Source organism: Schistocerca cancellata, unplaced genomic scaffold, assembly GCF_023864275.1.
Source record: "Schistocerca cancellata isolate TAMUIC-IGC-003103 unplaced genomic scaffold, iqSchCanc2.1 HiC_scaffold_827, whole genome shotgun sequence".
Taxonomy (NCBI): Eukaryota; Metazoa; Arthropoda; class Insecta; order Orthoptera; family Acrididae; genus Schistocerca; species Schistocerca cancellata.
This window is the reverse complement of record NW_026046838.1, coordinates 473,132-482,059: the sequence shown is the minus strand read 5'-3', so window position 1 is coordinate 482,059 and position 8,928 is coordinate 473,132. Positions and strand designations below refer to the sequence as shown.

Here is an 8,928-nt window from a genome sequence, read left to right as displayed (position 1 = left end):
GGATAGCGTGGCTCTACTGTGAGACGCGCCTTTCGACTCCTCTCTCCGGCTACAGTATGCTGTCGTCCACAGGGGCACTGAAGTTGCCCATTGGGCTTCATGTAAGGCGACTGCACGCCGCTCGGCCAACAGCGGCCTACTGCAGACCGACACTTAAGAGACGCCAAATGCAGATCGACATCGAGAGAGAGGCCCTGTCATATGGCACTCGCGGTGTATACGCTGAAATGAAATGTAAATAATACATCTTTTGTAGTGGTCGTCGCTCTACTGCAGTGTCACACATGCCGAATGAATAGGAAAACAGTAGAACGTCCGCATAGGGCCATGTTTTTACCTCCACTGTCACGTGGCTGATTATGTATAAGGCTGTGTGGCATCATTCAAACACAGCCAAACTGTCACTCTAGCTGTGTATCTCTATCAAAGTGGACATATGTCTTCACCTCGGTGGCGATTAAAACGATTTCGCCCCCGGGTGGGCTCGAACCACCAACCTTTCGGTTAACAGCCGAACGCGCTAGCCGATTGCTCCACGGAGGCCTTGACTTGCGATCACTCCTGCTCTCTTTATCAATGCAACTCGTATACTTTCTGCAGGCACCTCGCAGAATGGTAGTATCTGCTTACGCCTCTTCACATGGATAACGTGCATGCTCACTGTAGCGGAGCTCATAAACGAATGACATCGCCAAGCATGACATTCTACTACAAAATGCATACAAAACAGTGTTCCGCCTACACATTCAGTAAACGTCTGATGCAAGTAGAGCTTTCTTTCTCGGTTGTAGAACTTCCCCTTCATTCAGTGCACTGCCATTTGTTAGATGCTGCTCGAGCTAGCTCTGCTCTCAGCAGCAACGTTAAAAAAATGTATGCCTTCTGTGAGGGTCGAAATTACGACCCCTGGTTTACGAGACCAGTTTTCTACCACTGAGCTAAGAAGGCCGCAGCTTTGCCTTCGTGAGCTACTCCCGAATTGTCACGTCATCATACTGAATCTTACAGCCCTCGACCAGATATCGGATTTGACACACACATGCTGCTGGAGGTGTCCACCTTACCGTTTTCCAACTCTCTTCACTGTTTCACCCTTACGATCGACGACGAGCGTCAAGCCACCAAAGGTTTGCGGTCTGCGCAAAACGTGACCTAGTGCACAGCTTGTGGGATAGCGTGGCTCTACTGTGAGACGCGCCTTTCGACTCCTCTCTCCGGCTACAGTATGCTGTCGTCCACAGGGGCACTGAAGTTGCCCATTGGGCTTCATGTAAGGCGACTGCACGCCGCTCGGCCAACAGCGGCCTACTGCAGACCGACACTTAAGAGACGCCAAATGCAGATCGACATCGAGAGAGAGGCCCTGTCATATGGCACTCGCGGTGTATACGCTGAAATGAAATGTAAATAATACATCTTTTGTAGTGGTCGTCGCTCTACTGCAGTGTCACACATGCCGAATGAATAGGAAAACAGTAGAACGTCCGCATAGGGCCATGTTTTTACCTCCACTGTCACGTGGCTGATTATGTATAAGGCTGTGTGGCATCATTCAAACACAGCCAAACTGTCACTCTAGCTGTGTATCTCTATCAAAGTGGACATATGTCTTCACCTCGGTGGCGATTAAAACGATTTCGCCCCCGGGTGGGCTCGAACCACCAACCTTTCGGTTAACAGCCGAACGCGCTAGCCGATTGCTCCACGGAGGCCTTGACTTGCGATCACTCCTGCTCTCTTTATCAATGCAACTCGTATACTTTCTGCAGGCACCTCGCAGAATGGTAGTATCTGCTTACGCCTCTTCACATGGATAACGTGCATGCTCACTGTAGCGGAGCTCATAAACGAATGACATCGCCAAGCATGACATTCTACTACAAAATGCATACAAAACAGTGTTCCGCCTACACATTCAGTAAACGTCTGATGCAAGTAGAGCTTTCTTTCTCGGTTGTAGAACTTCCCCTTCATTCAGTGCACTGCCATTTGTTAGATGCTGCTCGAGCTAGCTCTGCTCTCAGCAGCAACGTTAAAAAAATGTATGCCTTCTGTGAGGGTCGAAATTACGACCCCTGGTTTACGAGACCAGTTTTCTACCACTGAGCTAAGAAGGCCGCAGCTTTGCCTTCGTGAGCTACTCCCGAATTGTCACGTCATCATACTGAATCTTACAGCCCTCGACCAGATATCGGATTTGACACACACATGCTGCTGGAGGTGTCCACCTTACCGTTTTCCAACTCTCTTCACTGTTTCACCCTTACGATCGACGACGAGCGTCAAGCCACCAAAGGTTTGCGGTCTGCGCAAAACGTGACCTAGTGCACAGCTTGTGGGATAGCGTGGCTCTACTGTGAGACGCGCCTTTCGACTCCTCTCTCCGGCTACAGTATGCTGTCGTCCACAGGGGCACTGAAGTTGCCCATTGGGCTTCATGTAAGGCGACTGCACGCCGCTCGGCCAACAGCGGCCTACTGCAGACCGACACTTAAGAGACGCCAAATGCAGATCGACATCGAGAGAGAGGCCCTGTCATATGGCACTCGCGGTGTATACGCTGAAATGAAATGTAAATAATACATCTTTTGTAGTGGTCGTCGCTCTACTGCAGTGTCACACATGCCGAATGAATAGGAAAACAGTAGAACGTCCGCATAGGGCCATGTTTTTACCTCCACTGTCACGTGGCTGATTATGTATAAGGCTGTGTGGCATCATTCAAACACAGCCAAACTGTCACTCTAGCTGTGTATCTCTATCAAAGTGGACATATGTCTTCACCTCGGTGGCGATTAAAACGATTTCGCCCCCGGGTGGGCTCGAACCACCAACCTTTCGGTTAACAGCCGAACGCGCTAGCCGATTGCTCCACGGAGGCCTTGACTTGCGATCACTCCTGCTCTCTTTATCAATGCAACTCGTATACTTTCTGCAGGCACCTCGCAGAATGGTAGTATCTGCTTACGCCTCTTCACATGGATAACGTGCATGCTCACTGTAGCGGAGCTCATAAACGAATGACATCGCCAAGCATGACATTCTACTACAAAATGCATACAAAACAGTGTTCCGCCTACACATTCAGTAAACGTCTGATGCAAGTAGAGCTTTCTTTCTCGGTTGTAGAACTTCCCCTTCATTCAGTGCACTGCCATTTGTTAGATGCTGCTCGAGCTAGCTCTGCTCTCAGCAGCAACGTTAAAAAAATGTATGCCTTCTGTGAGGGTCGAAATTACGACCCCTGGTTTACGAGACCAGTTTTCTACCACTGAGCTAAGAAGGCCGCAGCTTTGCCTTCGTGAGCTACTCCCGAATTGTCACGTCATCATACTGAATCTTACAGCCCTCGACCAGATATCGGATTTGACACACACATGCTGCTGGAGGTGTCCACCTTACCGTTTTCCAACTCTCTTCACTGTTTCACCCTTACGATCGACGACGAGCGTCAAGCCACCAAAGGTTTGCGGTCTGCGCAAAACGTGACCTAGTGCACAGCTTGTGGGATAGCGTGGCTCTACTGTGAGACGCGCCTTTCGACTCCTCTCTCCGGCTACAGTATGCTGTCGTCCACAGGGGCACTGAAGTTGCCCATTGGGCTTCATGTAAGGCGACTGCACGCCGCTCGGCCAACAGCGGCCTACTGCAGACCGACACTTAAGAGACGCCAAATGCAGATCGACATCGAGAGAGAGGCCCTGTCACATGGCACTCGCGGTGTATACGCTGAAATGAAATGTAAATAATACATCTTTTGTAGTGGGCCATGTTTTTACCTCCACTGTCACGTGGCTGAATGTGTATAAGGGTGTGTGGCATCATTCAAACACAGCCAAACTGTCACTCTAGCTGTGTATCTCTATCAAAGTGGACATATGTCTTCACCTCGGTGGCGATTAAAACGATTTCGCCCCCGGGTGGGCTCGAACCACCAACCTTTCGGTTAACAGCCGAACGCGCTAGCCGATTGCTCCACGGAGGCCTTGACTTGCGATCACTCCTGCTCTCTTTATCAATGCAACTCGTATACTTTCTGCAGGCACCTCGCAGAATGGTAGTATCTGCTTACGCCTCTTCACATGGATAACGTGCATGCTCACTGTAGCGGAGCTCATAAACGAATGACATCGCCAAGCATGACATTCTACTACAAAATGCATACAAAACAGTGTTCCGCCTACACATTCAGTAAACGTCTGATGCAAGTAGAGCTTTCTTTCTCGGTTGTAGAACTTCCCCTTCATTCAGTGCACTGCCATTTGTTAGATGCTGCTCGAGCTAGCTCTGCTCTCAGCAGCAACGTTAAAAAAATGTATGCCTTCTGTGAGGGTCGAAATTACGACCCCTGGTTTACGAGACCAGTTTTCTACCACTGAGCTAAGAAGGCCGCAGCTTTGCCTTCGTGAGCTACTCCCGAATTGTCACGTCATCATACTGAATCTTACAGCCCTCGACCAGATATCGGATTTGACACACACATGCTGCTGGAGGTGTCCACCTTACCGTTTTCCAACTCTCTTCACTGTTTCACCCTTACGATCGACGACGAGCGTCAAGCCACCAAAGGTTTGCGGTCTGCGCAAAACGTGACCTAGTGCACAGCTTGTGGGATAGCGTGGCTCTACTGTGAGACGCGCCTTTCGACTCCTCTCTCCGGCTACAGTATGCTGTCGTCCACAGGGGCACTGAAGTTGCCCATTGGGCTTCATGTAAGGCGACTGCACGCCGCTCGGCCAACAGCGGCCTACTGCAGACCGACACTTAAGAGACGCCAAATGCAGATCGACATCGAGAGAGAGGCCCTGTCATATGGCACTCGCGGTGTATACGCTGAAATGAAATGTAAATAATACATCTTTTGTAGTGGTCGTCGCTCTACTGCAGTGTCACACATGCCGAATGAATAGGAAAACAGTAGAACGTCCGCATAGGGCCATGTTTTTACCTCCACTGTCACGTGGCTGATTATGTATAAGGCTGTGTGGCATCATTCAAACACAGCCAAACTGTCACTCTAGCTGTGTATCTCTATCAAAGTGGACATATGTCTTCACCTCGGTGGCGATTAAAACGATTTCGCCCCCGGGTGGGCTCGAACCACCAACCTTTCGGTTAACAGCCGAACGCGCTAGCCGATTGCTCCACGGAGGCCTTGACTTGCGATCACTCCTGCTCTCTTTATCAATGCAACTCGTATACTTTCTGCAGGCACCTCGCAGAATGGTAGTATCTGCTTACGCCTCTTCACATGGATAACGTGCATGCTCACTGTAGCGGAGCTCATAAACGAATGACATCGCCAAGCATGACATTCTACTACAAAATGCATACAAAACAGTGTTCCGCCTACACATTCAGTAAACGTCTGATGCAAGTAGAGCTTTCTTTCTCGGTTGTAGAACTTCCCCTTCATTCAGTGCACTGCCATTTGTTAGATGCTGCTCGAGCTAGCTCTGCTCTCAGCAGCAACGTTAAAAAAATGTATGCCTTCTGTGAGGGTCGAAATTACGACCCCTGGTTTACGAGACCAGTTTTCTACCACTGAGCTAAGAAGGCCGCAGCTTTGCCTTCGTGAGCTACTCCCGAATTGTCACGTCATCATACTGAATCTTACAGCCCTCGACCAGATATCGGATTTGACACACACATGCTGCTGGAGGTGTCCACCTTACCGTTTTCCAACTCTCTTCACTGTTTCACCCTTACGATCGACGACGAGCGTCAAGCCACCAAAGGTTTGCGGTCTGCGCAAAACGTGACCTAGTGCACAGCTTGTGGGATAGCGTGGCTCTACTGTGAGACGCGCCTTTCGACTCCTCTCTCCGGCTACAGTATGCTGTCGTCCACAGGGGCACTGAAGTTGCCCATTGGGCTTCATGTAAGGCGACTGCACGCCGCTCGGCCAACAGCGGCCTACTGCAGACCGACACTTAAGAGACGCCAAATGCAGATCGACATCGAGAGAGAGGCCCTGTCATATGGCACTCGCGGTGTATACGCTGAAATGAAATGTAAATAATACATCTTTTGTAGTGGTCGTCGCTCTACTGCAGTGTCACACATGCCGAATGAATAGGAAAACAGTAGAACGTCCGCATAGGGCCATGTTTTTACCTCCACTGTCACGTGGCTGATTATGTATAAGGCTGTGTGGCATCATTCAAACACAGCCAAACTGTCACTCTAGCTGTGTATCTCTATCAAAGTGGACATATGTCTTCACCTCGGTGGCGATTAAAACGATTTCGCCCCCGGGTGGGCTCGAACCACCAACCTTTCGGTTAACAGCCGAACGCGCTAGCCGATTGCTCCACGGAGGCCTTGACTTGCGATCACTCCTGCTCTCTTTATCAATGCAACTCGTATACTTTCTGCAGGCACCTCGCAGAATGGTAGTATCTGCTTACGCCTCTTCACATGGATAACGTGCATGCTCACTGTAGCGGAGCTCATAAACGAATGACATCGCCAAGCATGACATTCTACTACAAAATGCATACAAAACAGTGTTCCGCCTACACATTCAGTAAACGTCTGATGCAAGTAGAGCTTTCTTTCTCGGTTGTAGAACTTCCCCTTCATTCAGTGCACTGCCATTTGTTAGATGCTGCTCGAGCTAGCTCTGCTCTCAGCAGCAACGTTAAAAAAATGTATGCCTTCTGTGAGGGTCGAAATTACGACCCCTGGTTTACGAGACCAGTTTTCTACCACTGAGCTAAGAAGGCCGCAGCTTTGCCTTCGTGAGCTACTCCCGAATTGTCACGTCATCATACTGAATCTTACAGCCCTCGACCAGATATCGGATTTGACACACACATGCTGCTGGAGGTGTCCACCTTACCGTTTTCCAACTCTCTTCACTGTTTCACCCTTACGATCGACGACGAGCGTCAAGCCACCAAAGGTTTGCGGTCTGCGCAAAACGTGACCTAGTGCACAGCTTGTGGGATAGCGTGGCTCTACTGTGAGACGCGCCTTTCGACTCCTCTCTCCGGCTACAGTATGCTGTCGTCCACAGGGGCACTGAAGTTGCCCATTGGGCTTCATGTAAGGCGACTGCACGCCGCTCGGCCAACAGCGGCCTACTGCAGACCGACACTTAAGAGACGCCAAATGCAGATCGACATCGAGAGAGAGGCCCTGTCATATGGCACTCGCGGTGTATACGCTGAAATGAAATGTAAATAATACATCTTTTGTAGTGGTCGTCGCTCTACTGCAGTGTCACACATGCCGAATGAATAGGAAAACAGTAGAACGTCCGCATAGGGCCATGTTTTTACCTCCACTGTCACGTGGCTGATTATGTATAAGGCTGTGTGGCATCATTCAAACACAGCCAAACTGTCACTCTAGCTGTGTATCTCTATCAAAGTGGACATATGTCTTCACCTCGGTGGCGATTAAAACGATTTCGCCCCCGGGTGGGCTCGAACCACCAACCTTTCGGTTAACAGCCGAACGCGCTAGCCGATTGCTCCACGGAGGCCTTGACTTGCGATCACTCCTGCTCTCTTTATCAATGCAACTCGTATACTTTCTGCAGGCACCTCGCAGAATGGTAGTATCTGCTTACGCCTCTTCACATGGATAACGTGCATGCTCACTGTAGCGGAGCTCATAAACGAATGACATCGCCAAGCATGACATTCTACTACAAAATGCATACAAAACAGTGTTCCGCCTACACATTCAGTAAACGTCTGATGCAAGTAGAGCTTTCTTTCTCGGTTGTAGAACTTCCCCTTCATTCAGTGCACTGCCATTTGTTAGATGCTGCTCGAGCTAGCTCTGCTCTCAGCAGCAACGTTAAAAAAATGTATGCCTTCTGTGAGGGTCGAAATTACGACCCCTGGTTTACGAGACCAGTTTTCTACCACTGAGCTAAGAAGGCCGCAGCTTTGCCTTCGTGAGCTACTCCCGAATTGTCACGTCATCATACTGAATCTTACAGCCCTCGACCAGATATCGGATTTGACACACACATGCTGCTGGAGGTGTCCACCTTACCGTTTTCCAACTCTCTTCACTGTTTCACCCTTACGATCGACGACGAGCGTCAAGCCACCAAAGGTTTGCGGTCTGCGCAAAACGTGACCTAGTGCACAGCTTGTGGGATAGCGTGGCTCTACTGTGAGACGCGCCTTTCGACTCCTCTCTCCGGCTACAGTATGCTGTCGTCCACAGGGGCACTGAAGTTGCCCATTGGGCTTCATGTAAGGCGACTGCACGCCGCTCGGCCAACAGCGGCCTACTGCAGACCGACACTTAAGAGACGCCAAATGCAGATCGACATCGAGAGAGAGGCCCTGTCATATGGCACTCGCGGTGTATACGCTGAAATGAAATGTAAATAATACATCTTTTGTAGTGGTCGTCGCTCTACTGCAGTGTCACACATGCCGAATGAATAGGAAAACAGTAGAACGTCCGCATAGGGCCATGTTTTTACCTCCACTGTCACGTGGCTGATTATGTATAAGGCTGTGTGGCATCATTCAAACACAGCCAAACTGTCACTCTAGCTGTGTATCTCTATCAAAGTGGACATATGTCTTCACCTCGGTGGCGATTAAAACGATTTCGCCCCCGGGTGGGCTCGAACCACCAACCTTTCGGTTAACAGCCGAACGCGCTAGCCGATTGCTCCACGGAGGCCTTGACTTGCGATCACTCCTGCTCTCTTTATCAATGCAACTCGTATACTTTCTGCAGGCACCTCGCAGAATGGTAGTATCTGCTTACGCCTCTTCACATGGATAACGTGCATGCTCACTGTAGCGGAGCTCATAAACGAATGACATCGCCAAGCATGACATTCTACTACAAAATGCATACAAAACAGTGTTCCGCCTACACATTCAGTAAACGTCTGATGCAAGTAGAGCTTTCTTTCTCGGTTGTAGAACTTCCCCTTCATTCAGT

General features: G+C 49.8%; 8 non-coding genes across 8 annotated transcripts; all 8 read right to left on the bottom strand.

Moving 5' to 3' along the window:
- Positions 1 to 469: 469 nt before the first annotated feature.
- Positions 470 to 543, bottom strand: Trnan-guu (transfer RNA asparagine (anticodon GUU)). Its single transcript has one exon. It is a non-coding gene; the product is annotated as a tRNA-Asn (tRNA).
- Positions 544 to 1,638: 1,095 nt separating this feature from the next.
- On the bottom strand, positions 1,639 to 1,712 carry Trnan-guu (transfer RNA asparagine (anticodon GUU)). The gene has a single exon. It is a non-coding gene; the product is annotated as a tRNA-Asn (tRNA).
- Positions 1,713 to 2,807: 1,095 nt separating this feature from the next.
- On the bottom strand, positions 2,808 to 2,881 carry Trnan-guu (transfer RNA asparagine (anticodon GUU)). The gene has a single exon. It is a non-coding gene; the product is annotated as a tRNA-Asn (tRNA).
- A 1,030-nt stretch (positions 2,882 to 3,911) lies between these two features.
- Positions 3,912 to 3,985, bottom strand: Trnan-guu (transfer RNA asparagine (anticodon GUU)). Its single transcript has one exon. It is a non-coding gene; the product is annotated as a tRNA-Asn (tRNA).
- Positions 3,986 to 5,080: 1,095 nt separating this feature from the next.
- Trnan-guu (transfer RNA asparagine (anticodon GUU)) lies at positions 5,081 to 5,154 on the bottom strand. Its single transcript has one exon. It is a non-coding gene; the product is annotated as a tRNA-Asn (tRNA).
- A 1,095-nt stretch (positions 5,155 to 6,249) lies between these two features.
- Trnan-guu (transfer RNA asparagine (anticodon GUU)) lies at positions 6,250 to 6,323 on the bottom strand. The gene has a single exon. It is a non-coding gene; the product is annotated as a tRNA-Asn (tRNA).
- Positions 6,324 to 7,418: 1,095 nt separating this feature from the next.
- Trnan-guu (transfer RNA asparagine (anticodon GUU)) lies at positions 7,419 to 7,492 on the bottom strand. Its single transcript has one exon. It is a non-coding gene; the product is annotated as a tRNA-Asn (tRNA).
- A 1,095-nt stretch (positions 7,493 to 8,587) lies between these two features.
- Trnan-guu (transfer RNA asparagine (anticodon GUU)) lies at positions 8,588 to 8,661 on the bottom strand. Its single transcript has one exon. It is a non-coding gene; the product is annotated as a tRNA-Asn (tRNA).
- Between the last annotated feature and the right edge of the window lie 267 nt (positions 8,662 to 8,928).